Raw genomic sequence first — 25,911 nt, forward strand, 5'->3', positions numbered from 1 at the left:
TTTGGAGTGGTCACCTTTAGAAACTAGTATTTCTTCCAGTGACATGACGAAGAGGGTTGCTCAAATATGTTTTGAACTCCCATTTCAATAGCTCAGTGACAGTACACTGTCATTCTCTGAAGATGTCTTTGGGACGCAATCAACAGGCATTCCGAGCCACGCTTGTCAAATAAGGTAGGTTATCATGTTGAGTAATACTGTTTTTCATAAAAATGAGGTGTGACCGTAAAAGTGATAAAACTGGTTTTCTTACGAGGATCATAACTAGACTCTGAAGGCAAATACAAAAAATAAAAAGAGTTCAAATCGTGTTAGTTGATAGATATTCTTGTTTTTAAGCAGTGGCAAGATCTTTGGAATTAGTACAAAATCACCAAAGCTACTTTGAAGACAGTGTTTCCCATTTGGACACACATATGTGAGTATATATAATAAGTTAAATTAAATGATTAATTTCTGCCAACTGCCTCCAAATTTAACATTTTGATTATTTTCCCAAAACTTAATTTTTTTCCCACTATCTTTCTCATAAGTTAAAATCATTCACTGACAGAAAAAAAAATTAAAGTATATGATTCTTTCAAGGAACAAGTGGATTGAATGAATAAAGAAAAGTCTTATTTAGCATCTTAGAATTGAAATGGCTCTAGAAAGCATTCACCCAAAAGATACTTACTGAGCAAATACTACCAAAGAGAGAGATGTTCAGTTTTCCGGGAATAACCATCTAGAACTCCTTTCAGTAAATCCTCTCTTAAGGAAGATGATTTTGCTGCTGTGAGTTTGTCCCTGGCATTATTTTTGGCCTGGGACTATTATTTCCATGTTATCCAAGTTGTTTTCAATAAGTGAAAGGGAGCAGGGCTTATTATTATATTCATGAGCAGAAGACTCAGGAAGGACCTACTTACTCTGTTATGATACTGAGGAAGTTTCCCCTGCGATGGTAAGATCAACACTTCTATCCTAGGGCAGGTCGGGTGGTACCATCAATATTAAAACCCCTATTCCTGATCAATTCACCTTCTTGAAATAATTAGTGCTCCAGGAATAAGATGAATTCCAAATCTATTTGCACATTCAAATCAATTGGCAGAGAGTAGGCTTGTTTTCTAGATTCCTGGAAGTAGGGTGCTGCTGTAACAAACACCCAAAAATGTACATAATGGCTTTCTAATTTTATTTATCTTTGCTCTACAATGCCTCTGATAATTTCTCCACTCTTCTATTTCATTTTTAAAAGCTTTTCAAAATCTACTAAATTGATTTCATGACGCGTTAATGGGGCACCTCCCATGGTTTGAAAAACAATGATCTACACCAGGTGTTTCTGACAGTGTAACCCACAGACCACTTCCATCAGAACAGAACATGAAAAAAAAAAAATTTCTGGGCTCCATCCCATACCTACTGCAACAGATTATCTGTTGTTAAAGCCCAGGACCTGTCATTTTCATAAGCTTTCTAGGTGATTCTGATGTGCAATGAAATTTAGAAACTCATCTAGACCCCAATCCAGTCATGAGTTATAAGGCCAATAGGTCCAAAGAGGCTTCATGATTTTTCAAGGTCACATTGCTAATTAGTAGTGGAGCCAACAGTGGGGATCCTTGTCTGCTGTATTCCTGGGTAGTGTTCTTTACGTACATAAAGACCACTCATGCCCATCTGTGATCCAGTGTCCCACAACTTTACTCGATGGTCACGCTCACTGCTGTATCTCCAATGCCTAGCACAGTGCCAGGTGTGGGTGGAGATAAGGAAGAACCACAGAAGTGTATGTCATATCATTTTGAAAATTAAAGTTCAAAGAACACAAGAGTGCAAAATCACACATATGGCCAATCCAACAACCAGCACATTGTTTAATAAGTACTGATCCTCATCAGATGCGCCTCTGACTTACAAAACAAATTATCTCCAAAACTGAAAACTGAAATAATGGAGGCAACAGTGCTATGCTTTCCCTCCACAGAAGAAGAAAACTTTACATAAATGATTCAACAGTGGCCAAAAGAAGCAAAAAAATTAGTAATGAGAAGCATCACTTTTACTTCCTAAATCACAAAACTTACAAATGGTTTTCTCAGATTTTAACAAAGGAACAGTATCAACAAAAAGCAAGTCAATCTAGCACACTAAAGCTATATGTAAGAGAATAAAAATAGACCATGGAATTGGAAGGTTTACTGCCAAATCCATGGTTTGGTTAGGCTTTGTGATTTTGCCTTTCTAAAATCAAATTTTCCATCTGAAGGGCTCCTCCAGTTAGTTCAGGTTTACATGGGTCAAGCTTTAGTCACGGCCACAGGAATACCTATGGCATGACCAGCGATCTCCGAGGATTCCACCAAGTAATGTTTGCTCCCTCTTCCAAAAACAGCCCAAGGATGGTTTTCGCAGAGTCTAAAATCAAATTAATCCAATATGCATTTATTGAGCAACTATTAACTTCTGGGCCTAGTGTTAGGCTTTTGGAGAGTGGGAGGAGATACAACCAGACTCTGCAGCTCTCAGGTCACATATTCTATTACAAAGATTTCCCAGTGTCTGCATAAGTGTAAGGTTATTATTAATAATCACTCAAGCAGGTACACAATGGCCAACGGATTTACCTGGAGGAAAGAAGGAAGCAGCTGCAATGTGCACACAAGGGGACCTTTTTTTTCCTGGGAAATATTCAAATGTGAGGCCGAGTGACCTTCCCTTGCCCTTCCTCTCTTTCCTTTCAACTTCTCTGTCAAACTATAGGTGAAAAAAGAGGTTTGAAGATGTCCCCACCACACATACACTCATACACACAGGCCATATTTCAAGGGCAGACAGAATTCTTCACAAGGCTCTAGGGATCAGGGCAAAGCTGACACACACTCTCACTTCATTTCCTGCGTCCCTCTCCAAGATTCCCTGCAGTCTTCTCTGTAAACTCGTGGTCGGTGAGACAGCCAACACCAGCTACAGACTCAATGACTCCAGTTACTGAGCGTTTTTCAGAAACATACTCTTCTGATAACTCAGGTCTGACCAGAACTCCTTCAGGGACTTACTGGCAAGCTCTGCAACTGGTCAAAACCACAAAGAGGGCTTCCCTGGTGGCGCAGTGGTTGAGAGTCCGCCTGCCAATGCAGGGGACACGGGTTCGTGCCCCGGTCTGGGAAGATCCCACATGCCGCAGAGCGGCTGGGCCCGTGAGCCATGGCTGCTGAGCCTGCGCATCCGGAGCCTGTGCTCCGCAACGGGAGAGGCCACAACAGTGAGAGGCCCGCGTACCGCAAAAACAACAACAACAACAAAAAAACCCACAGAGAAATATCCTACAGATTTCAAAGGCTTTTATGAACCTAAAAAGAAAATCAACGCTGGCATCATTTAAGACGTTCAGACAGGACACCTATCCTGACTAAAGCAGTGACTCACTCCCTTACTTTGGTCATCATTAATACTGTGAGATTTAGCTCAAATAAATTCGACAACTGACTATAAGTACACTGTATAATTTTTATCAGGATGTGAGAATGAGCCTCACCTCTCTGGAGTCTGATGACAAATATTAGGGTTTTAAAAATCTCTCGGCACACAATATTGTCATACACGTACCTACATGCACATCACAACATGCACGAAGCCACAATCATTCCTTCCCTTGAAGAATCTGAGAAATGACTCATGGTGGACGTTGCAGGGTCAACCCTGCTAACACAATCCCACCAGAGAGATAACAGGGAAACAACAGAGATTATATTTCTTTCATTTGCTCTCGGGGGTTTTAGGATAACTGTATCCTGAGGGGAAATCCTTCTAGATGTGTAAAACGTGATGCCTTACCATTGCTCCCTGCCTCCAGTAATCAAAGAATTATTTCTAAAAAAGGCTCAGGAAGAAATCTGGATTTTCCCAAGCAAAGATAATCTGTCATCATGCAGTTGTCCACTAACAAGGGGGAATTTCTTCTATATGAGAAGCAGCGACAGTTGCATTTGGGCAAAGAAATGACATGTTTTTATTTTATAACTGAATCTTGTAACTGATGATGTTTCTTCCTCTCCTATGGTTACAGGGAAACTCAGGGCTAGACTTGCAGACTACCTGTAACGTAATTAGGCAGAGCCTTCCAGAACGCATTTCTGGATTTTAACTCTCTTCTGATGTCATCTGTTTGATCCCTATGCCACTGTTGTTCTGGTTTCTTTATCTTTATTAACGTGTTTCTTTAAGAAACAGATAAATGAGTACCTGAGCATTATTTACCCCTCATGAGGCTTCCTCTAAGTGTTCACCACCTGTGAGGATGTTCCCAGGCATGGAGACGTGTTCACATTACCCTGAGTCTATAATTTATATTGTATCTTCAAGCATACATTCCTTACACAGGAAGACCCGCTGCTGGCCTGCTGACAATCCCTAGGGATGATACCCTCACGGGTAACTGTGGGTTGTCTGCTATCTTCATTTGAGTGGTAATTAAACCTGGCTACATCGTTTCCTAAGAACATCCTTGTTTTACCTGACAGGAATTGAAAAACAGGGGTTAGGTAAGTAAAATAACTAAAATAAAAACACAGAAATAGGGCTTCCCTGGTGGTGCAGTGGTTGAGAGTCCGCCTGCCGATGCAGGGTTCGTGCCCCGGTCCGGGCAGATCCCACATGCCGTAGAGCGGCTGGGCCCGTGAGCCATGGCCGCTGAGCCTGCGCGTCCGGAGCCTGTGCTCCACAACGGGAGAGGCCACAACAGTGAGAGGCCCGCGTACCGCAAAAAAAAAAAAAATCACTGTAATTCATTTTAATTTATGGAAATATATTCACTTGGAAAAGGACTGGCTTTCAATGTTGTTTCAACACTGCACACCAAATCACAGGTTGAATCTAAGATATTTCTTGTGCTATTACAAATTTGGTCAAAATCATTCAACATGTTCAAAAGTTATGACTAAAGTATGAAATCCAAGATATCCACCTGAAAAAATCCTTAATCTTAGTATAACCCTTCCTCCCAAGACAAATTCTAATGTCCTGAAACATTTTTAACTATCCGGACACAGGCATAATTATCAGGACACTGCTTCCAAAGCCATATTTCCTAGATAAACAAACTATTCACAGACCTTTTATCTATTACAGTTCTTTTTTTCCTTTTGCTGACCAGAACAATAAATTCTTTAAAAAGAAGAATTTTGAAGATTATTTATTTATCATTTTAAAATTTAAGAACGGACGCTTTATTTCTATTATATTGAAAAAATAAATTTCCTACTGTCCCTACACTTTCTTCACCATAGTCTATCACTTTTATTTCTCGTAAGTTTGCCAATTTTTTATACTTTATCCTTATTCTGCTATAAGTCTTTCCCTTCCATTATACAAATTTATATAAATGGTTTGATCCTCTTCTGTTGATAGCTAACTCTGCAGTGCTGCTTGAGAAAGGGCATAAATAAGAATAAAGCCAACTGAGAGTACAGTTTAGAACAGTAAAATATTACTCAGAAACCCACAGAGAAGGGAAATGAAACAATGAATACTCAGAGCCCCTGGAGTCACCATAACATTTAATTCAATTCCGCATGTATTTCTCGAGGCCTGCAGTTAACCAGGCAACGTGTTAGGTAGACAGTCAGTTTACAGATTTGTGGTGGGCCAGGTGGACTGAAACCCTCACTCTGCAGAGTGATTAATGGGTCTGTAAAGAGCTGTTAATTCATGACTAAGAGAGTTATTTTACTTTGCTATAGATCACTTTCTTGCTCTTTCTGTTTTTATTCACCAAAATCCATTACGAATTCCTTTATTCCAATAGAAGACCTGAAAAATCTATCTGCAGTCATTTCCTGCAGTCCTCCCATCCCCCATCTCAAGCCCACATTGCACACCCCACATACACCCCATTACTACCTCATTTCATTTACTTCTTCCCCAATACTGGGAGGTAATTTCTTTCTACAAAGGCTGAAGATCAGAATCAATTCCAACACAAGAGCCCACTCACTGAAAAGTACAAAGAGAGCAGCTTCCTGATCCCTCAGCTGTAACTCACCTGGACCAAGGAGAAACTACAGTAAGTAGTTTACCCAACTGCTGGCCTGAGGTCATCCCTACACTACAAACACCAATGGAAACTTTCTTTGAAAATTGAGTAAGAATGAAAAAAAAAGTGCTGAATAGATGGAAACTACCCATATTTCACCTTCTCAACTGAAATAACTCTTGGTAGTCTAGTACTGAAAGAACACTGACATTCAAACCCATTAGTTCACTGTGAGAATAGCCCTGTGACTAAGAAACAGACTTTGTTCTAAAATTTTCTGGTGGGTCATTGTCAGAATTAAATAAAAGGATCCCAATTCACCATTTTTGTTATGCATGAGACTTCATCAGATTGGGATGCAAGAGAAAAGGTGGTGAAATCTGACCACAACAGCTTTTTCAAAGGTCATACTATCCCCAAAGGATGGTTAAAGCCTTCAGGGGAATGTGCCTTCACATTCTATCTATTTAGCAGTTCAGTGACTATTCCTATTTCTAAGCGCTTATCAGGGATTTCTCATTCCTCACAAATACCTAACATAGACAAAACATTTTAACCTATAGCTGAATTTAGCAAAGCTCCAGGTCCTAGCAAGTGACCCAAATAATAACCCTTTGTTGAGCTGGATTCAAGATAATGAATAATGAATTTTAAAAATCAAGGTAATAAAAAGCCCAGTAGAGTAGTGTTTTCTCACCAATACAACGGTTCCCACTGTTGAGACACAGAAGTCTCTTTGGGGGCAGGGTTTTGCCAAGAAGCACAAACCCTCCACACCCAGGGCTTCTGCTGCTGTAGAATAAATTCACTCACCTTCTCTGTTCATTCAGCTGTCTGTCTAGTTGATGAAAAGTAATGTTTCAGTTCAGGCTTTATGTTTGATTTGGAAATAAACTACCACCAACAAAAATAAACCATTCCTGACTGTGATGTTACAATATTAGCATACATTTTCCAGTTTTAATAGAGCAATTCTAATGTATTACCAAGTGCATCGAGTTATCTACCTACTCAGCAAGGAAATAATGAATTGCTATGATTTCGATTTAGGACATGTTTCTCATTCTTAGCTGCCCCATCTCAGTATTAATATCATTGAGTTATTAATTCTCCAACTGCTCTTTCTTGTGTTGACAAGAAACAAAGGTAGAGCCAGTCTAGTAAAAAGTGAAAACAAGAACTCTGACTTCTTGTGGCCCACTTGATGGTTTCTAAAACCCTGATAATGGAAGGTTACGGCTCCTTTCCTCACCTGATACCCGTTAGCTCGTCTGCTATGGAATCCCTGTGCCCATGCAGTACAAAAACCAGACCCTGAGTCCTCTTCATCATGACGGTCTTATCATGACTTATCAGTGCAAGGAAGACACAGAACTTTTTATTTTAGACTTCTTTACACTGGATAAAAAAGATAAATGGCCATGTCAAATACAATGTTCATTGGGCATCATGAATGATTTGCTAGAGACCTGGTATACTTCCTTAAATGCCCCAGTCCTACCTCCCACCCTAAAAAAAATGGCAATATACTTCAAAGGTAAGAGGTTTATTAGAGCTATCAAAATAACCCAAGATGATGTATTTTATTTACTTCAGAGAGAAAACGGTGTTTGTCGATTTCTGAACTACTGTGCATGCGTTTGTTTAGCAGATGCATTCATGGCACTAAGTGGAGGTGGCAGAGCACAGGATGTGACCCGTGGGGAAAGTTCTGTTCAGCTTAGAAAGAAAATCTTACCTGAGAGGTTATCTGAGTTTTTCATATTAAATGTTACCAAATGTAGCTATAGTCATTCAATTATGGGAAATACCATTTAGGTACCTATTTAATTTTTGCGCACTCATTTTTAGACGTGTAAAATGTTACAGCCACTGTTAGTTCCACATCAAAGACTCAATTCCATAGAGAAATGGGGGTGAGGGGGGCAGTGTAGAAAGGAGGAAAAACCCCACTTAATCTCACGAATGCATCCAAATTTAGACCACAGCCTCTCAGAGTTTCTCTTACTCTTTCACATGCAAGCAGCTGGCCCATTAAAGCACAATGTAACAGAGTGAGAGGCTCAAGTCCTTCCGGAAGAGTCCTTTAAAGGAGCAATCAGGAAAATACAGTCTGAATGTGTTTCTGTAAATTACAAGGCTATCTTCAGGCTAGGTGGGCAAGCAGTGCTATCTGAACTGAATTTCCCTCATAATTCTGACCCTCTTTGCCACTTAACAAATAACCTGCTACAAGTTCTAATAGAAATGCTATTTTCCAAAGAACAACACTTGATCATAAACACCACTGCTCTTTTTATTCTCTTCCAAGGCCATTTCTCCCTCACCCTCACTCTAATGCCACCTTTGTAACTGACAACATCTAAGATCCAAAGAAGAGCCCTCAAAAATCATTATTATAGGATCTAACCAAGTACTAGAAAACCAGTATAAATCTCACAGGCATTTCATTTTCTGGTTATACTCATTTTACTTCCTTCCTAATCATAGGAGTTTATTTAATTTTATTTGATTCCTTTTTAACTTTGTTAGTCTTAGATATTATGCTTTTTAAAAAGTGAAATATCAAAACACATGCAAGGGATTTTATCTTCACACAGAATACCGTATAGCTCTCATTTGAGATTATACAAAGGGCAAGTCTATTTCTTGACATTAAAACCTAAAGCAAACTTGATGCAAGTTCAAATATAATGAAAATAGAAGAAAGATACAAGGATGGCTTCAGTATCACTATAAAAACCATCCTCCTAAGGCTCAGAAAGGCACATACACATCCACAGATCACAAGATGGGATGGGGATTCACCATCTTCACTTGTACACTGACCTTCTCATTTTTATTAAAAAAATGGTTTTTACCCATACGTTCCCTTGAAACAGCGAGCCTAATAGCCCCCAGAGAAAGAGGCTGTGTACATTTAGAAGCTACTGTCATCTCCAAAGTGAACGCACAGTAATCTAAAGAGGAATGTGCCATTGGACAGAGATTCCAAATAGCTCTGCATTTAATTTCTACATAACTTTAGGAAGTCACAAATCCTGAGTAAGCCAGGTTACCTAGCAACCAAATGCTCATTTGAATGCTCCTTCCCACCCTATCCCCTTCATCAGCTGTGTTCTCTCCTGAAAATACCAGTGGAAAGAAGGGGTAGGAATGGGGGAACTCTGAAGCTAAAACATGATGTAACTTCAAAGCATAATAACAATTGTTAGTGCTGGGTCTGATAATAATATGCCAAATAACGACTCAGATAAAAGACCAGGAATAAGTTTCATTTGTTGATATCACAATTTGGGATACGTAAGGTAATTCTTGAAGAACCAAGAATAAAAAAAGGTTTTAAAATTTTGACAAGCTGGAGAAAGAGATACATACAATCTTAATGCCAGAAGGGGAAATGGGCTGCAAAGGTTTTGCACAGGCATGGTCAAGAGAGGTTTTAGGGTTCAGGCTAATCTTGGGGATGGAAAATTAGGAAAAGCTTCAAATCAGAAAACCAGCAGAAACCCTGGCAGGTCTCCCACTGCCCAGCCAATCAAATTCTTTAAGGCCACCAAGTGGATAAGAGGACCAACCTATCACACAGAGGGGTAGAGAGCAACTGCTTAATGCTATTGAAGACAGCAAACTTAAAACTGATGTTAAAAATTCACAGAGGGCTTCCCTGGTGGCGCAGTGGTTGAGAGTCCGCCTGCCGATGCAGGGGACACGGGTTCGTGCCCCGGGCTGGGAAGATCCCACATGCCGCGGGGCGGCTGGGCCCGTGCGCCATAGCCGCTGAGCCTGTGCGTCCGGAGCCTGTGCTCCGCAACGGGAGAGGCCACAGCAGTGAGAGGCCCGCATACCTCAAAAAAAAAAAAAAAAAAAAAAAAAAAAAAATTCACAGACATTGTGAAGAACTGCCACACTAGAATCAGGGATTTCCTTCTCCGAAACGCTAAGGCTAGAAATACGAACTTTCTGGGACAGGCCTCCACTGAGCAAAGGATAGATCAGTTCCTGAAGTTCTTAAAAAGATATTTTGGAATATAAACTGGGAACATGGGATTTGGGGTCAGACAAGCTTTCATGAAAATCCCATCATGTATTTCCTGTGTTGACTTTCTGACTTTCCCTGTGTGGCTTCACATGGGACTATTATCTAGATTACATGAGTTAATGTACGTGTTGCATCTGGTGTATAGCATATGCTTCATAAATGTTTGCTATTTATGATGCTGTCCCTTCAAAAATATTCTCTCTGAATAAAGTTTAAAACTGGCCATGATTATATTTTGCAAAAATGGTACCCAAAATAATTGCCTGGTACCAAAAAAAAACTGCTTCAGTGTCAAAGAACCCATGCCTCTACCTATAGTTGTACCTGGTGATGTGACAGTCACTTGTGTGTGTATAACACACAGTAACATATTTCTTGCTGCCCGACCGAGACACTAAAAGCAAACCTGTCTTCAACTGTTATTCCAGCCAATTAAAAAGTCATTGTCACTAAATGAGACATGGTAAGAGCCAAGTGTTTCACATCTAACAGAAGTTTTGGTTGAGCATAAATTTAATTATTTGAGTTTTGGTTAGCCTACTCCTGAGTCTGGATTTTTGTTGTGGTTTTGCTATGAAATAATCACATAACACATGCACAATATAATGTATATTAAAAAAAAATGCCTATGTAGCTACCTAAAGAACCTTACAAGCACCTTGGAAGTTCTCTGTGTAGCCCTTCCTAATCACACCCTCCCCTTTGCCCCCAGAAGTAACTACTATCTTCCTGCATTTTATGTTAATAGTTCCCTTGCTGTTCTTTAGTCTTCCCATACATGAATCAATCCTTAAACAATGTATTGCTTTGGTTTAGCACTTTTTTTGAATTTTACATAAATGGAATCACACTGTATTATTCTTCTACCTTGCCTCTCCACTCATTGTGTGCTTGTGAGATTCATCCTTATGGATACACACAGTTGTAGGTTACTCCCACGACTATTTATCATAAATGTACCACAATTTCTTTACTCAGTATACTGCTGATTGACATATAGGTTGTTTCCAGTGTTTTGCTGTTATGAATAGGGTTACTATGAGCATTCTTGCACATGTGTAAGTTTCTCTAAGGCACTGCCTCCCAACCTTTTTCACCATCCAATTTATATAGAAAATGATAATATTAGAATGGCAAACTGAAGTTATTAGACAAAACTGCTCCCACTCCAGGCTTGGATCTGCTCTGCTACCTTGCTCTGCTACGCTGAAGGCTAACGGGGTCAGGGGACCATCTCACAAGGCATTCCAAATGTCTTTCAAAAATCATATACTAATTTATACTGTCATCACCATTGTATGTATATTCCCTTTGCTCCACATTCTTGCCCAATGCTTGATGTTGACAGACATTTACCAATCTACTAGGTATGAAATGGTATCTCAACATGGTTTTAATGTTAAAACATATTTATACTGCCTCTATGATTAAAACTGTAGGGTACTGGAACATGAAGTGACAAACCAATAGAAGAGAATAGAAAATGCAGAAATATAGCTAATTAATTACTTATAGCAATTAACTATAGGATAGGGGCACATCCCAAATCAGTGGGGAAAAGATGAACCTTTTAATAAGTAAGTGGTTTGTGATTTCCAAATAGCCATGTTAAAAAAAAAAAGAGAGAGAGAGAAAATTGGGTCCATTCCCCAGACCATACAGCAAAATAAATTCCAATGGTCACAGATTTAAATGTTAATTGATAAAACCACACAAGTGCTAAAAGAAAATATGAGTGACTATCCTATACTGTGCTGTCCAAAATGAGAGTCATTACCCATACATGGCTACCAAGTACCTGAAATGTGGCTAGGAACTGAATTTGAAGTTTTAATTTATTTTAAATAATTTAAATTGAAACTAAAAAACTGACACTCAACTCAGTTATTAGAAAACTTCTACGTACACTTAGTACAACTTGGTTATGTGAATTTACTTTTTCAACTGTAAATTTTAGAGTCTAAATACAGATTAAGTATTTACAACGAAAATTTAGTGACCACACTGAGATGTGCTAAGTATAAAATACACATCAGGGCTTCCCTGGTGGTGCAGTGGTTGAGAGTCTGCCTGCCGATGCAGGGGACACGGGTTCGTGCCCCGGCCCGGGAGGATCCCACATGCCACAGAGCGGCTGGGCCCATGAGCCATGGCCGCTGAGCCTGCGCGTCCGGAGCCTGTGCTCCGCAACGGAAGAGGCCGCAACAGTGAGAGGCCCGCGTACCGCAAAAAAAAATAAAATAAAATAAAAATAAATAAATAAAATACACATCAGTTCTCAAAAATTTAGCATAAAAAAATGTAAAATATCTCATTAGTAATTAAAAATGCTGATTACTTGTTGAAATAATATTTTTGATATATTGGGTTAAATAAAATATGTTATTAATTTCACCTCTTTCTACTTCTTTTATTGTGGCTGTTAAAAATTTACATATGTGGTTCCTATTATGTTTTTATTGGATAGTGCTGCTCTACAATCTAGAAGAAAAGTTTTTCCACATCCTGATTCAAATCCAAGAGGCAATAAAGAAAAAGACTGATGTAACTGACTAAATCAAGGAAAAACAATTTACACTAAAAAAACCATAATCAGAGGAAAAAGACAAATGATAAACCAGGGAAAAATTGTCAAATGTTAGGGATAATATCCCTAGTATATAATATTCCTAATACATAAAAAGCTTCATAAAATAAAGGGGAAAAAAAGACCTAAAATCCTATAACAATCGGCAAAAAATATGAAAAGGCAGTTCACAGAAAAAGAAATGCAAGTGGCCCCAAAACATATGAAAAAGAACTCAAGCTAGCTCATAATAAAAGAAATGCAAATTATAATTACACTAAAGTATCATTTAAATGGCAATGACCCAAAGGTTTTTACAACATGTCTACTGGTAAGACTGTGGAGTAAGAAGGCACTCTCATTACCTCTGGTGGGAATGCAAAATTGTGTAGCACCCACAGAAGGGACTTCGGCAATATTGAACAAAACTGCAAATCTATTCATCCTTTGACCCAGCAATCCCACTTCTAGGGATCTATCTAAAGATAAACGGGCAAGAATACGTACATAAATATTCACAAGGCTATTCACTGCAGCACTGTTCATTCAGCTGTCCATTGAGCTATGGAAAAATAATGTTTCCGTTCAGGCTTTACGTCTGATTTGCAAATAAAACCCCACCACCAAAAACAAATCATTCCCAATACAATGTAAGAGCAAAAGACTGAAAATAACTATATATCCAAATGAACAAAGTTTGGTTTATTTACACAGTGGAGTCTCTGAAGTTGTAAAAGGCACTAAGAAATGTTCATATATGGCTTCTGAGTGATCTCTGAAAAACACCATTAAGTGCAAAAGGCAAAGTGCGTAACTATAGTAATGCAACCTTTTTTCTAAAAGGAAAAAATAGAGATGTTTGCTTACATTAAATAGAAACAATATGCACATATGTATATATACATATGTCACACATACACCATGTATATACAAAAACATATCCATACACAAACATACGTATATATCCATATCTCAGTAACTAGATATACATACTTATATATTTTTCTAACTTTGTCCACTTGAACAGACCTAGGAATAATGACCAGCCCAGAGGCAATGAAAACTACTAACACCCGTATTGTGGTATCTAAATACCATTTACCAATAAAAAGATCTGGGACAGGAAAAGTACTAGATCAGCCTGAAATACCTTGTTGTACCACAAAGTAAAGACGTCCTCAAAGACCACGAGAGTCATATCAAAATGATTCAGAAGCCAATTTAAAGAGTCTCCTACAGGCCAAAGATAATTTGAACTTCAAAAGAAATAACTTCAAAGGACTATAAACACATGAATTGTGCTAAAATCTATGAGCCCATAATGATACTTTTATAAAAACCTCATTGGTCTTCTTTGGAAGATGTTAGAAAGTCAACTCATAATTCTGAACATTATTTAAAACAGAGGGAACAAAACTGAGCATTAATTTTCCTATATCCCGAGGTAACCAAGTAATTGATGTGGAAAATTTCTTCTTAATAGAAAAACTCCAGCTAACAAATGAAGAAGGGATGATAGAATATCATCATTTTTCAACTGTTTCTGAAATAATACATCTAAGCAATGGCCAAAGTGGTTTTTGAAGGGCCTGGGGAAGCTTTATAATGGCAAGGTCAGGCTGACAACACCTAAATCCACCAATTAGTCTTAACCTCACAAATAAAGAAACAAGAAGGCCTCCTGATGTGATATAAGAGGAAGTACAGAAGAACACTTTCTATGAGGTACTCTTGCCAAACTACCTGATCAAGCTTCCAGTCTAGATCAAACTACAGGAAATATTGGAAACTGAAAAATACAGTGAAGAACACTAAGAAAGAAGATGCAATTGGCAAACTACAGAATGCAGGGAATCCTATAGATTAAATCCCTGTTTCTTTAACAAATAAACTGCTAGGGGAGAAAAAGAAGAGGGAAAAATAGAGAAAGGAAGCCTATAAAGAAAGACGGGGACTACCCTGGTGGCGCGGTGGTTAAGAATCCACCTGCCAATGCAGGGGACACGGGTTCGAGCCCCGGTCCGGGAAGAACCCACCTGCTGCAGAGCAACTAAGCCCGCAAGGCACAACTACCGAGCCCACACACCACAACTACAGAAGCCCGCGCACCTAGAGCCCGTGCTCCACAACAAGAGAAGCCACCGCAATGAGGAGTAGCCCCTGCTCGCCGCAACTACAGAAAGCCCGCACAGCAATGAAGACCCAACGCAGCCAAAAAAATAAAAACATAAAAATAAATTAAAATAACATAAAAAAAAGAAAGACGGATGCATCTCTCAAGTGTGAAACAAATTAATCATTAAAAAAATGTTTGGGCCCACCAGGAAAATTTGGTTACTGACTGCATACTTGATATTAGGAAATTATCGTTAAAAGTTTTTAGGAATGATAATGATATTGTGGTTATGTTAAAAGGAAAAAAAGCTGTTATCATTTCGAGATATAATCTAGTATACACAGACAAGATGACATAGTGTCTGTGATCTGCTTCAAAGAGAAACAGTAGGTGAGGGGAAAGGAATGTGTGTGTGGTGGGAAGGGCAGCGGGAATGGCGAAAAGACAACTGCGCAGGAGTTGATAATTAAAAGCCTGACTTTAGAGTCAGAAGGCCTGGATTCCAGTCTCAGCACTACCACCTGCTGGCTACAAGACCTTGGTCAAGGTCCCAGAGACCCTAAGCCTCAGTTCTTCTTTATCCATAAAGTAGAGGTAACAGTCGTAGGTTCTTCATAAGGTTGTCGCAAGCATTAAAGACAATGCACGTAAGGTACTTAGCACAGCACCTGGGTACAGAGTAAGCACTCAATACATGTTAGCTTTTATTGTTACTACTGTCAATTATTACCACTGATATTCAAGATCACGAAGCTAGAGTTAGGAGGTGGTGGAAAAGGGATAAAATTTGCTGAATCCAAAGCCCACACTCTTTCCAATACATTTATGATGCTGCCCCCATCTCCATCCAGGGTCTCTCACTGGAGACTGAGGACAAGTAACAATTCACTCTGCAACAAGAGTCTCTATTTCTACCACAAACCTTTAATGACATTGCTACTCAGCCTGGCTTCTGCAACTAGCCGTCCTTTGTTACAATGTTGTCACTCAACGTGTCCTTACTGTGGATGGCTCCTCATCTGGTGGAATGTAAACACTCAAGTGTTTTAACCCCTTTATAAATCACTATGCACAATCATAAATTCACAATGATTAAACACTGTGTTATTTCATCATCCTCCCAAAACACGGCCTCAGGTTTTTACTGCACCAGGTACTGGCATAAATTATATAAGGCAAACCTCAGAATCCTGACATATAAAACTAACAAAGTGATAAAACTTCAAACTTTGCATGCAGCATGAATATAAAAATAATACTAAGTACCTATATCTTGTTATCTCCCATAAGGTAAATATTTCCACTCCTATTTAATAATAGAATTACAAACTCTGAGAAAAACTCTTGAATGCCATTTTACTTCTTCATGGAACAATTCTAAGCACACACCAATTCTTGATCCGTCCTCTCTTCCTGACACCACCTGCCTGGTTCTCTTGCCTCAGTGAGGAGCCTGCACTTTTCAGTCTCCTTCACTATCCTTTCCATCCACAGCCCATAAGAGTTGGTGTTCCCTGGAACTCATGGTTCAGTGTTTTCCTTCTATAATATTTACTTTCCCTGGGCAATCTCATACAAAACCATGTAGCTTCAACTACCACAGATTCAAAAACTCTCTCTCATTCATTCATTCAACAAATTTGTGCTGGGCCCCAATTGTGTGGTAGGTGTCCTGGGGACACTCTCTGTTCCCCTCCAGTCTTTTACCCACACTCACAAAGGAACCATCTATCATGCAAATTATATGCTAAACAAATTATCTCTCCCCTGTTTACAATCTCTCAATGCCTCTTATTTTGGGCAATGAGTCCAAACTATGTACTGTGAAGCCTTGCATGGTTGATCAGTCTTATCTTGCATCGTGCTGCAAGATGCAGAAGCTCCAGCCACAATGACCCACATCCACGTTTCTCCACATCACGGTGTGTCCTCTGCTGGAATGCCCTACTTCATCTTCCATCTGCCCCCAAATCCCTTTATCCACAAATGCCAGTCTGTGAATTAGTCTATGAATCCATAGTAAATGAGGAAAAACAGTTAGCAAACCAATGTTGGTCCCCCGGTATTTTTGGAAATGTCAGCAATACCCTAGGGGACCCTTGTGCAGCTTTCGAGTGTCATCCAGAATACTTCCTTCTCTGTGAAGCCGTCTATGACTTCTTTATGTTGGGGAATCGTATAATTCATTGTCCAAACTGGGAGACTTTTGAGGGCAAAGGGGGCGCATTAATAACTATGTTGAACAATGGGCACAGACCAGGACTGTCCCAGGGAGACAGGGTGCCGGGTCAGCCTACCTCTAGACAGAGTTGGCTGCTTTCTCCCCTCAACTTCCAAAGCACCTTGACTCTTTATTTATGACATACCATGTGCTTGCCGATTCCCACACTTGTCTGAGAAGTCCACAAAGTCAGGGCCAGGCCTTCTTATCTGTATCTCCAGCATCTCTCCAGTGCCAGGCACAGAGATGACACAAAGTATCATCAACAAAAGTAAATGTTTGTTTAATATATTATCTAAGAGAGTAAGAGAGATTAGATGCTTTAACCTTGGGCAACAAAGGAATTAAACAATTCCCATTATCTTTTCTCATTCCTGAGAAACTCCACTTCCTCATTTGGTTAAAGAGTCTTAAATGAGAGCAAGGTCTTCACAAAGAAAAATTCTAAGCCTCAGACCAATGACCAGCTGTCAATCAACCAACAGCTACTTATTCAGCATGTTACACTCTTAAGGCCCAGTGGGCACGACAGAAGAGCTGATAATTCGGTGGGGTGACAAATAAACATAAATGAAGACCAAAACTAATAATGAAATAAAATAAACAACAAATAAGTGTTGCAGGAGTTCGTGGAAGCCAAGGGAGAAACAACTCTGGTGGTCAGAGAAGACGCTCCCTGAAGGAGAAGGGGTTTGAACTGAGACTCGAGAAATGGCTTGGACCCCAAGAGAAGCCACTGAGGGAGGAAAGCTCAAGGTCGGGCAGGGGTGGGTGTTCGGATGGCCACCAAGGGTAAGCAGAGCGTTTGTTTTGGGAGCTGTACCTAGACTGTCATGGACTCCTGGCATAGAAACCAGAACATCTGAATTTTCAGTAGATATTAAACAACTCAAAGAGGTTCCTGGATTCTCACCTCCTTCCTCAAAATAGTAATAGTATCCGCCTGAGACACAGAGTTAGATATTATGTAGCTTATTCCTTTATAACCTTTTAATTGTAAGAACTGTTACAAAATTATCTTAGGAAAATTGCTTTTGGCAGAACTTTCAGATAGAACTGCTGAAGTCACCCCTTGGCATGTATTAATTATCTATGTCTTTGAAAAGTTCACTGCAAACCTCAGCCTGAGCCTGCAGCATCTCCTTACTCTACATCTGGCCTTTCAATCCTCTCCTGAAAGAAACTGTACTGTTGATATAGGAGCTCCCCTGCACTGTCAACGAAATGTGTAGATCTCTTTGTCAACTGTGGGGTTCAGGGAGAAGCTTTTAGCTGTGCCTGTGATGATACACACTGCATCTACTGGATGGTTGAGTGGGTGTCACCTACTCCACCAGCATCTGTGATGATGGGTATGAAAAATGCCCTCACAATCCAGCAAAGACCACCAACCTCTCATTCTCCTTCTTTACCCTGCTCAGGGAAAAACATGTCACCAAGTAAGGTAGAAAATGTCCTAACGTAAGGTGTAACAATAAGCTGAAACTACTGCAATAACCACTGCACTCAAATAAAACATAGATCCATCAAAGAAAGGGAATTCTTACTTAAAAACAATTGTCCTCATTTAAAGCACCTTCTTCCAAAAGCCCTGGAGCACTCAGGATATTGCGTAACTAGTGCTGGATCCACTTCTGAAGCACGGTTTTGTAAAAAGAGCAATCTAAGTTCGTATGCCATGAGTCAATAGGCTGTGTTTTTCCAGTAGCAGTCCTCTTTCTCCCACTGACCCTACTGGTAGGGCCAACAAAGGTTATAAATTTATAAGGGAAAGCAACAATGTTAGGTCTTAGCTAAAGAATCCTTGCTTGGTAGAAATGTGTCTAGTGAGCTTATAAAATGTTCATGGAGAGCAGTAAAACCACCACAAATGAGAAAAAATTTGGTTCAAATTACAGTAATGTTTATTTAACCAACATTCATTTAACCAACATTTATTTAACCAAAGGAGAAAAAAATAAGGTACTGAGGATGAAATTAAACAAACCATTCTACCTCTGTGATTAGTAAGTAGATTTGGGTGTACAGGAAAGCCTTTCAATGGTGCCATTATGAAAATCTCTGAAATGCTTCTCAAGATATGTTGTCCAATCTTTAAAAATAACAATAGTCACCTAGATATTCCTTTATCTATTATCCAACATAGGCTGTAATAGCTAAGTGAAGTGAAGAAGCAAGTGCTTCAGCTATGATTAAAGGGCTTAAGAGCCTTTAAAAGTCAAAAATATTGTGTAATCAAAAGTGAAAACAAAAGCAGAAAGATCCCCAAGCTTGGGGGTGTTCTAACTCCATTCTTCTAAAGGTACAAAGCATGTATGCGGACTTCAACTCATGAATGCTAAACACATCTGCTGAGGTGGCGTGAGCCTGTGAAACAGGCAGAGGCAGGCATGTGCTGGAAGATCTGAGGGCTTGATGGAGAGAAGTGGGTGGAAGGAATAAGGGAGCTGTAGGGGGCAAAGTAGGACAAGGCAGAGGGGCCCTGAGGGTAGAAAGGAGAAGTGGCTGGAAGCAGAAAGTTTACACTTGAGCAGAGAGGTGGGAGGAGTCAGAGGGAAAGTGGGCCTGGAGATGCGGTTCAAGTACTGGAAAACGTCATTCGGAAACACACAACCCAAGTCTTGCAGGCAAAAGTAAGGTGGTGGGAGAAGAAGGAGAGCCTATGGATGAAAATCTGTGGGACAGAAAAACATGGAAACACTTCAGAAAGGATAGGTAGATGAAAGGGACACTTGGCAAAGGGGCAAGGTAAAAGGCAGCCCAAGGAGAGCGAACAGATGTAGGGGCAGAGCCACAGAATGAATGCTGGCAGGTTGAGTGTGCTCGCTGCATGAGACAAGTCTCAACTTTGCTTGTTTTATTTTAGAGGGACCAGCAGTGAATACCAATTACGGCTCCCTTGAGAAAATCCAGTAAACCAAGAGGTGGGGCTACCTGTGAGCTTCCCCAGGACCTCTCCCCGACTGCCTGATGCAGGCATCTTCTGGGAGAGACCCCAGCATGGAAAGCCCTGAGTGCTATGGCTGCAGTACAATGCCAAGTAAGACAAGGGTACATGAAAGAACGCTGAAAACCATAAAGCACCCTATAAATAGGAAGCATTGTTATTCACTGAATGCCTCGGACAAAAAAAGAAAGACCACAATCAGTCACAATCACGAGTGAAGAAATATTTGTCAAATACGGATACTATCTATATTCCAAATCGAGATGACCCTAACTAGAAATTCCTATTTGAGAAGACATTATGCTTGGTATGTTTACTTTCCTGTCCAATACCTCTCAACATTTAAAAACCCTACCTGAGGCATAATATGGAGCTCTTGATAAACTATCCTACTGATTTATTAAAATGGAAATCCGCATCTAATGCATTTCCAAGGAGGTTTTTGACACATTACAGATCTTAACTAATTAGGTGAATTCCATTCAATTCAATCACTCATTGAGTTACTCCAAGTGTAAGGTAGTGTACAAGCCGCCATGGGGGTTGCAGAGATGAGCAAAACAGTCAGCCTCTAACTACCTAGTTTGGTTAGTTAACCTTCTCAGTTTCTATTCAGATTGGGGCAGCTGCATCTCCTCTCACAAGTATAGAGAGAAAGCAATCTTGACATTATGTGACTACCCTACAAACTAGGAAATGCATTTTCCAGGAACACAATGAATTAAAAAGGAAAAAAAAAAAGGACTTCTTTTTTTTAATTAATTTATTTTTTTTTGGGTTTCTGCGCGAGGGCTTTCTCTAGTTGTGGCAAGCGAGGGCCACTCTTCATCGCGGTGTGCGGGCCTCTCACTATCGCGGCCTCTCTTGTTGCGGAGCACAGGCTCCAGATGCGCAGGCTCAGTACTTGTGGCTCACGGGCCTAGTTGCTCCGCGGCATGTGGGACCCTCCCAGACCAGGGCTCGAACCCATGTCCCCTGCATTAGCAGGCAGATTCTCAACCACTGCGCCACCAGGGAAGCCCAAAAAGGGACTTCTTAATACCTGGTGACTGCGGACACTGCTGTGTGTTCATTTCCATGTTCATCCTAGCCCAGTTTACGTGCAACCACTCTTGTCCTGATTGCATAACCACAGCACGTCAAGTTGTTTCTTGTTGCAATTGTAACTTGTAAAATTAAACTTCAGAACCGAGGGAGTCAAGCAAAATAATTGCCTACTTTAAAAATATGTATGTATATAATTTACATGTCACTTTAGATAAGCTCTTGATTTACGATCTCTTCAAGTCACAACTGTCACCAACTTTAAAATACAGTTTCAGTGTACAATTCTCCCTGCACACAGGCCCTATCCCTGTCTTCTCAGTTTTCTAAGTATTATATATTGATCTATTGCAATCTGCCTTTCATGGATTTTTTTTTTTTTTTTTTTTTTTTGCGGTACGCGGGCCTCTCGCTGTTGTGGCCTCTCCCATTGCGAAGCACAGGCTCCGGACACGCAGGCTCAGCGGCCATGGCTCACGGGCCCAGCCGCTCCGCGGCACGTGGGATCCTCCCGGACCGGGGCACAAACCTGTGTCCCCTGCCTCGGCAGGCGGACTCTCAACCACTGAGCCACCAGGGAAGCCCCTGCCTTTCATGTTTTAATGAGAGCCTAAGTAATCACAGCTTTTACTTCTCCCAAGCTCCAAGGCTTCTAAAATTCCAAAGAAGGAACATAAGATGTCCAAAAATGCACTTGCTTGTGCCTCACAGGGTTCCAAATTCTATCGATAAGTTCACGTGAAGCTGGTGATACTTATCACACTTAAGACCCTCTGTGAATAATCTCCTGCCCTCTCCTTTTCTAATGGGTGGTGCCATGATTCTTTCTCTCCAACCTGGGGCATCTCATTCCCTGACAGAAAATAGCTAGAAGAAAGGGGCCACAAGGAGCCTGGAGCAAGCCACTCAGGATGTGACAGTCAAGTCTTGCCTGGTCAAAAATCCAACACAGTGCTGAGGTACCATCAACCTGGAAATGATATTCACAATGGGACACACCACCTTCCTCCTGGGTAGAGTTTCTGCATCAGTCACAGCAAATAGTGCCAATTAATGAACAAGCTTTTGATGTATACCCTGTGATTCTTCAAGAAGCTCAAACCACTTCAGCTGTGGCCTATTAATTCCCAGAAATCCATGCTAGATGATAAAGTGACATCAGGGGTGAGAGGGTAAAGGGTAAATTACTAGCCAATAAAACAAAATTATCAGCTCTCTCAACCACTGAAACTGAGTCAGCTGAAAAGGGAAGCTAGAACCTCAGGATCCTTCTAGGATGAACTTTTCCTCCCTACCAACCAAGTCCAGTTTTTCTTGGGAAAAATGCCTGAATGGAGATAAGCTTGACAACAGAAGCACCCCACTCCTTCGCAGGCATCTGCTCATCCAAGTGCTGAGTCCGCTTGTCTTTGTCGCTTTTCCGAGTAGCCCTCTGGAGCTGCTGGTTCTCCGAACCCAGTTTGCACAGCAGGAAACACTAAGGGAGGTTACATTTCAATGCTGCATTTCTGATCCGTGAACTGCTAGTTTAATGCAGAGATAAATACACTCAGCTGTCCTATCACTGGCACTTACTATTTTATAAGCAGCAAAAGAAAAATAGATAATTAAGTCTAAATTAATTTCCATGCCTGATCAATGGCATTTCCAAACAGCCAACACAGAACATGTTCTATTGATCCTACAATCCAGCTCTAGAAGTATGAAAAAGGGGGGGAACCCCCAGATTGAGCATCTTGAACTTAAAGACCCTTCAGAAACATCACCTTCTCCCCCCAAGAAAGCTAGAGTAGCCCAGGCCCACTCTACCCATAATTTTTTTCGATCCTGGTACATCCCAATTCTACCAACTGAAAGCTTATTCCATTAGGTAGAAGGTGAGCCCAGCCCATGAAGGAAGTGTTCATAAGATCTGTCTGTGTAATGAACGTGTCATTTCCCCAAACTGCCCAACTGTTTCCTTAAAAAAAAAAAACTATTACATGGAATTTATGGTGTCAGTCCCCCTCCCAAAGTCTGAGTCAGAGTATATGTGTCTTTAGTGAAGTTCTGGGTGACCAGGGTGTATCACTTTCAGACTTGCTCCAATAGCTGAACTTAGGGCCGTCTTCCAGCCACGGTACAAAATAAGCAACTATCTATTTTAAAACAATTTTCCTACCTCACATGCGATGGGAGATACCTCATACACAGGTCGTCAACTTCCTACTGGAAAACAATCATTTCTATCGCAAACTGTGTTTGTCACCTCCCAGGATTAATGCGTGTTTATGTGTATATATTTTTATCCTTGACCGTGCAACTCTTGGAGCAGAGAAAGCCACCCCAATTTTTACCACCGTGCCTGAGACAATTCAGAGCTTTAGAAGAGGGATGAATGGGAGATGAAAGGCTCTAAGCCCAGGGGCTTCTCTCACACAAACACTAAGTAGAAAAAAAAAAGTCCCTCCGAGGAGGGGGTGGGGGCAGGGTGGAAGACCGGCGAAGGACGTCAGGCAACAAACCAGAGGCAGCTGCGGCGGCCGCACTTCGCGAACTGCCTGCAGAAGGGAGTGAAATCTTTCCCCAGTACAATAACCAGGCACCCTCTGGCTGCCTCGCATGGGCACGAATAATAAATACATCGAGGTGGGCAAATCGCTGCATCGAGACAAGTCACCCCAAAAAGGTCAAAACTTCAGAAATCCGGGGGATCACAGCACCCACATAAACACATCAATCAGTCGGAGCGGGAGAAGAGACTCGGAGATTTAGCAGAGAATTCTGAATTTTCCTTTTTCTTTCAAGCTCTGGCTTGCAAAGTACGGCGGCTACAGGCAAAGCTCGAGAGGAGCAGGAAAGGCTGAGGGCGGCGGGGAGTGCGGATGGGAAGGGAGGGGAGTCGAATCCCAGACACCCAGGCCTCAATGTGACGAAAGTCGTCAGCAGCCCCAACCGCATCCCAACCCCTCCGCCCCGGCCAGCAGACGCCCCCAGCAGCTCCCCCCAACCCCAGCTTCCGTCCCCGCCAGCCCCGCAACGGCGGCGGCGGCGGCGGCGGCAGCGGCAGGAGCAGCAGCAGCAGCAGCAGCAGCAGCAGCAGCAGCAGTAGCAGCAGCAGCCCCGGCCCGGGCCGCGCGCGCCGGCAGCGCCACGACCGCGGCTCCCATCCCCGCCGCGCGGCAGGCACCCCGCAGGCCTCCCTCACAGCCCACCCGGGCGCGCCCGGAGCGGAACCCGGGCGGGCTGCGCCGCCAACTCCCCCCGCCCCAGGTCGGCGTGGGCTCACGCTTACCTTGGGCGCTCGCGGGGGGGGCTGAAGGTGGTAAGCCTCCCGCCCCCCGCCCGGATCCTCCTCGCTTGTTTTCTTCCTCCCTTCTCCTCCTCTTCCTCCTCCTCCCCACAGTGAGTCCGGGTCTCCCCCTCCTCCCAGACGCCGGGAGTAAGAGCCGAAACCCCCGAAGCCCGGCCCGCGTGCGTGCGTGCGGGAGGCGGCGGCGCGCGGCCAGCTCTCCAGTAACTGAGCGCGGCGCGCGGCTCCTAACTAAACTGTGAAAGAAGCGGCGGCCGCTGCACGGAACGTCCCCGTGGGAGTGGGCAGGGAGCAAGCCGGAGCTGGTGGGGAGCGAGCGAGCGAGCGAGCGAGGGAGGGGACCTGGAAAAAGGGAGGGGGAGGGAGGGAGGGGACCTCCTCGCCCAGTCACTCACTCGAGGGGCGGGGGCAGCCAGACACTCCCCCACCGCCGGCCCCTCCCCGCGCCCGGCTCCCGCGCGCGTCCAGCACCCAGCCTCGCCCCTGGGAACGGCCTGCGGAGGCCGCGAGGGTGCCGCGCACCCCGGAGAAAGGGACCAGGAGAGCGGGGCTGCCAGGGCTGCAGAGAGGGAAGGAGGGTGAGGACGGCCGTGTGTGTGTGAAAGCTGCGTCCTGGGCCTGACACCCGGGCGGTGGCGTGGAAGCCACGGGGCAGCTCGGAGGCCGGGGCGGCCCAGCTTTGCGGGAAACCCAAGCCAGCCCTTGGGCCCAGCCGCGGGGCTGCGCCTGCTGGAAGCAGAGGGAGGGAAGGCCGGGCATCCTCGCCGCGCCGCGCGGCCCCTCCCTTCGCTGGACCGGCGGGCGCTGCCCAGCGGCCCCGGCCCCTGCCCCGCTACCCTGCCCTGGAGCCGCGGCGCCTGCAAGATGAATGAAGCGTCGGCCACTGGGCAGAAGCTGCACTGGGGAGGGGAAGGAGACACCGCCTGAGACTTCGCGCCTTGCGCCCCCTCTTTGCCCCTCCGGCCTCTTGGGACTAAAGGGCGGAGGCCGCGCCTGCAAGGCGCGTTTGGGATGATTGGGGATCCACAAAGATCGCCGCCCACCATTTTACCTGCTCAGTTTTTTGTGGACACTCACAAGAGATCAACCAGTTTCTCACCCTCTGGGAGAAGGTATTTTTTCTTCTTTTCCTGGGCATACTGGGTGTTTCGTGTGCGCCCTGAATTGATCTTTCAACATTGATAGTGGTTGGATGTCTTTTGTGTGGCTTCCCCGCGCTTCGCTGCTCCTGCATTGCCCTAGACACGTGAGGAATGCCAGGCCTCCAGAGTGAGGACACCCAAGAAAACAAAAGGGGCAAAAGATCCTCCCTGGGTCCCGTGGATTACACACAAACCGAATCATTTCTTACTTTGGGCCAAGATGAAGTTGGAAAACAGGAAAGGACACATCGGAGCTGTGACAGTGATGAGACAGTTACTTGAAAAGCAAATTCATAATTTAGTTTAATGAAATGAGTTAATAACCCACCCATAATGTCTAGGAAGTTGGCCTTTTTGAGCAAAAAGAAAAAAGAAAATGGTTTTCCAGTGTGTTTACTTTTTTAATTTGAAAGGCTGGTATCACATTGTTTTTGAAACTCCTTTGTATTCCATTTTTTTTTAATTATCCATATTCTAGTTTATTTTTCTCTTTGGAACCAGAATTCTTTGTAATCTGGC

General features: G+C 42.5%; 1 protein-coding gene across 2 annotated transcripts in view; it reads right to left on the reverse strand.

Moving 5' to 3' along the window:
* The window catches only part of CUNH1orf21 (chromosome unknown C1orf21 homolog), a 227,089-nt gene extending 202,542 nt beyond the window's left edge, over positions 1-24,547 (reverse strand). For both annotated transcript variants that reach the window (XM_029227464.1, XM_029227466.1), the window contains exon 1: positions 24,233-24,547. The gene's annotated coding sequence lies outside the window, so the exon portion shown is untranslated. The remainder of the gene's footprint in view (positions 1-24,232) is intronic.
* Between the last annotated feature and the right edge of the window lie 1,364 nt (positions 24,548-25,911).

The sequence above is a fragment of the Monodon monoceros genome, unplaced genomic scaffold (assembly GCF_005190385.1).
Source record: "Monodon monoceros isolate NGI ecotype Baffin Bay Population unplaced genomic scaffold, NGI_Narwhal_1 Super_Scaffold_18, whole genome shotgun sequence".
NCBI lineage: Eukaryota > Metazoa > Chordata > Mammalia > Artiodactyla > Monodontidae > Monodon > Monodon monoceros.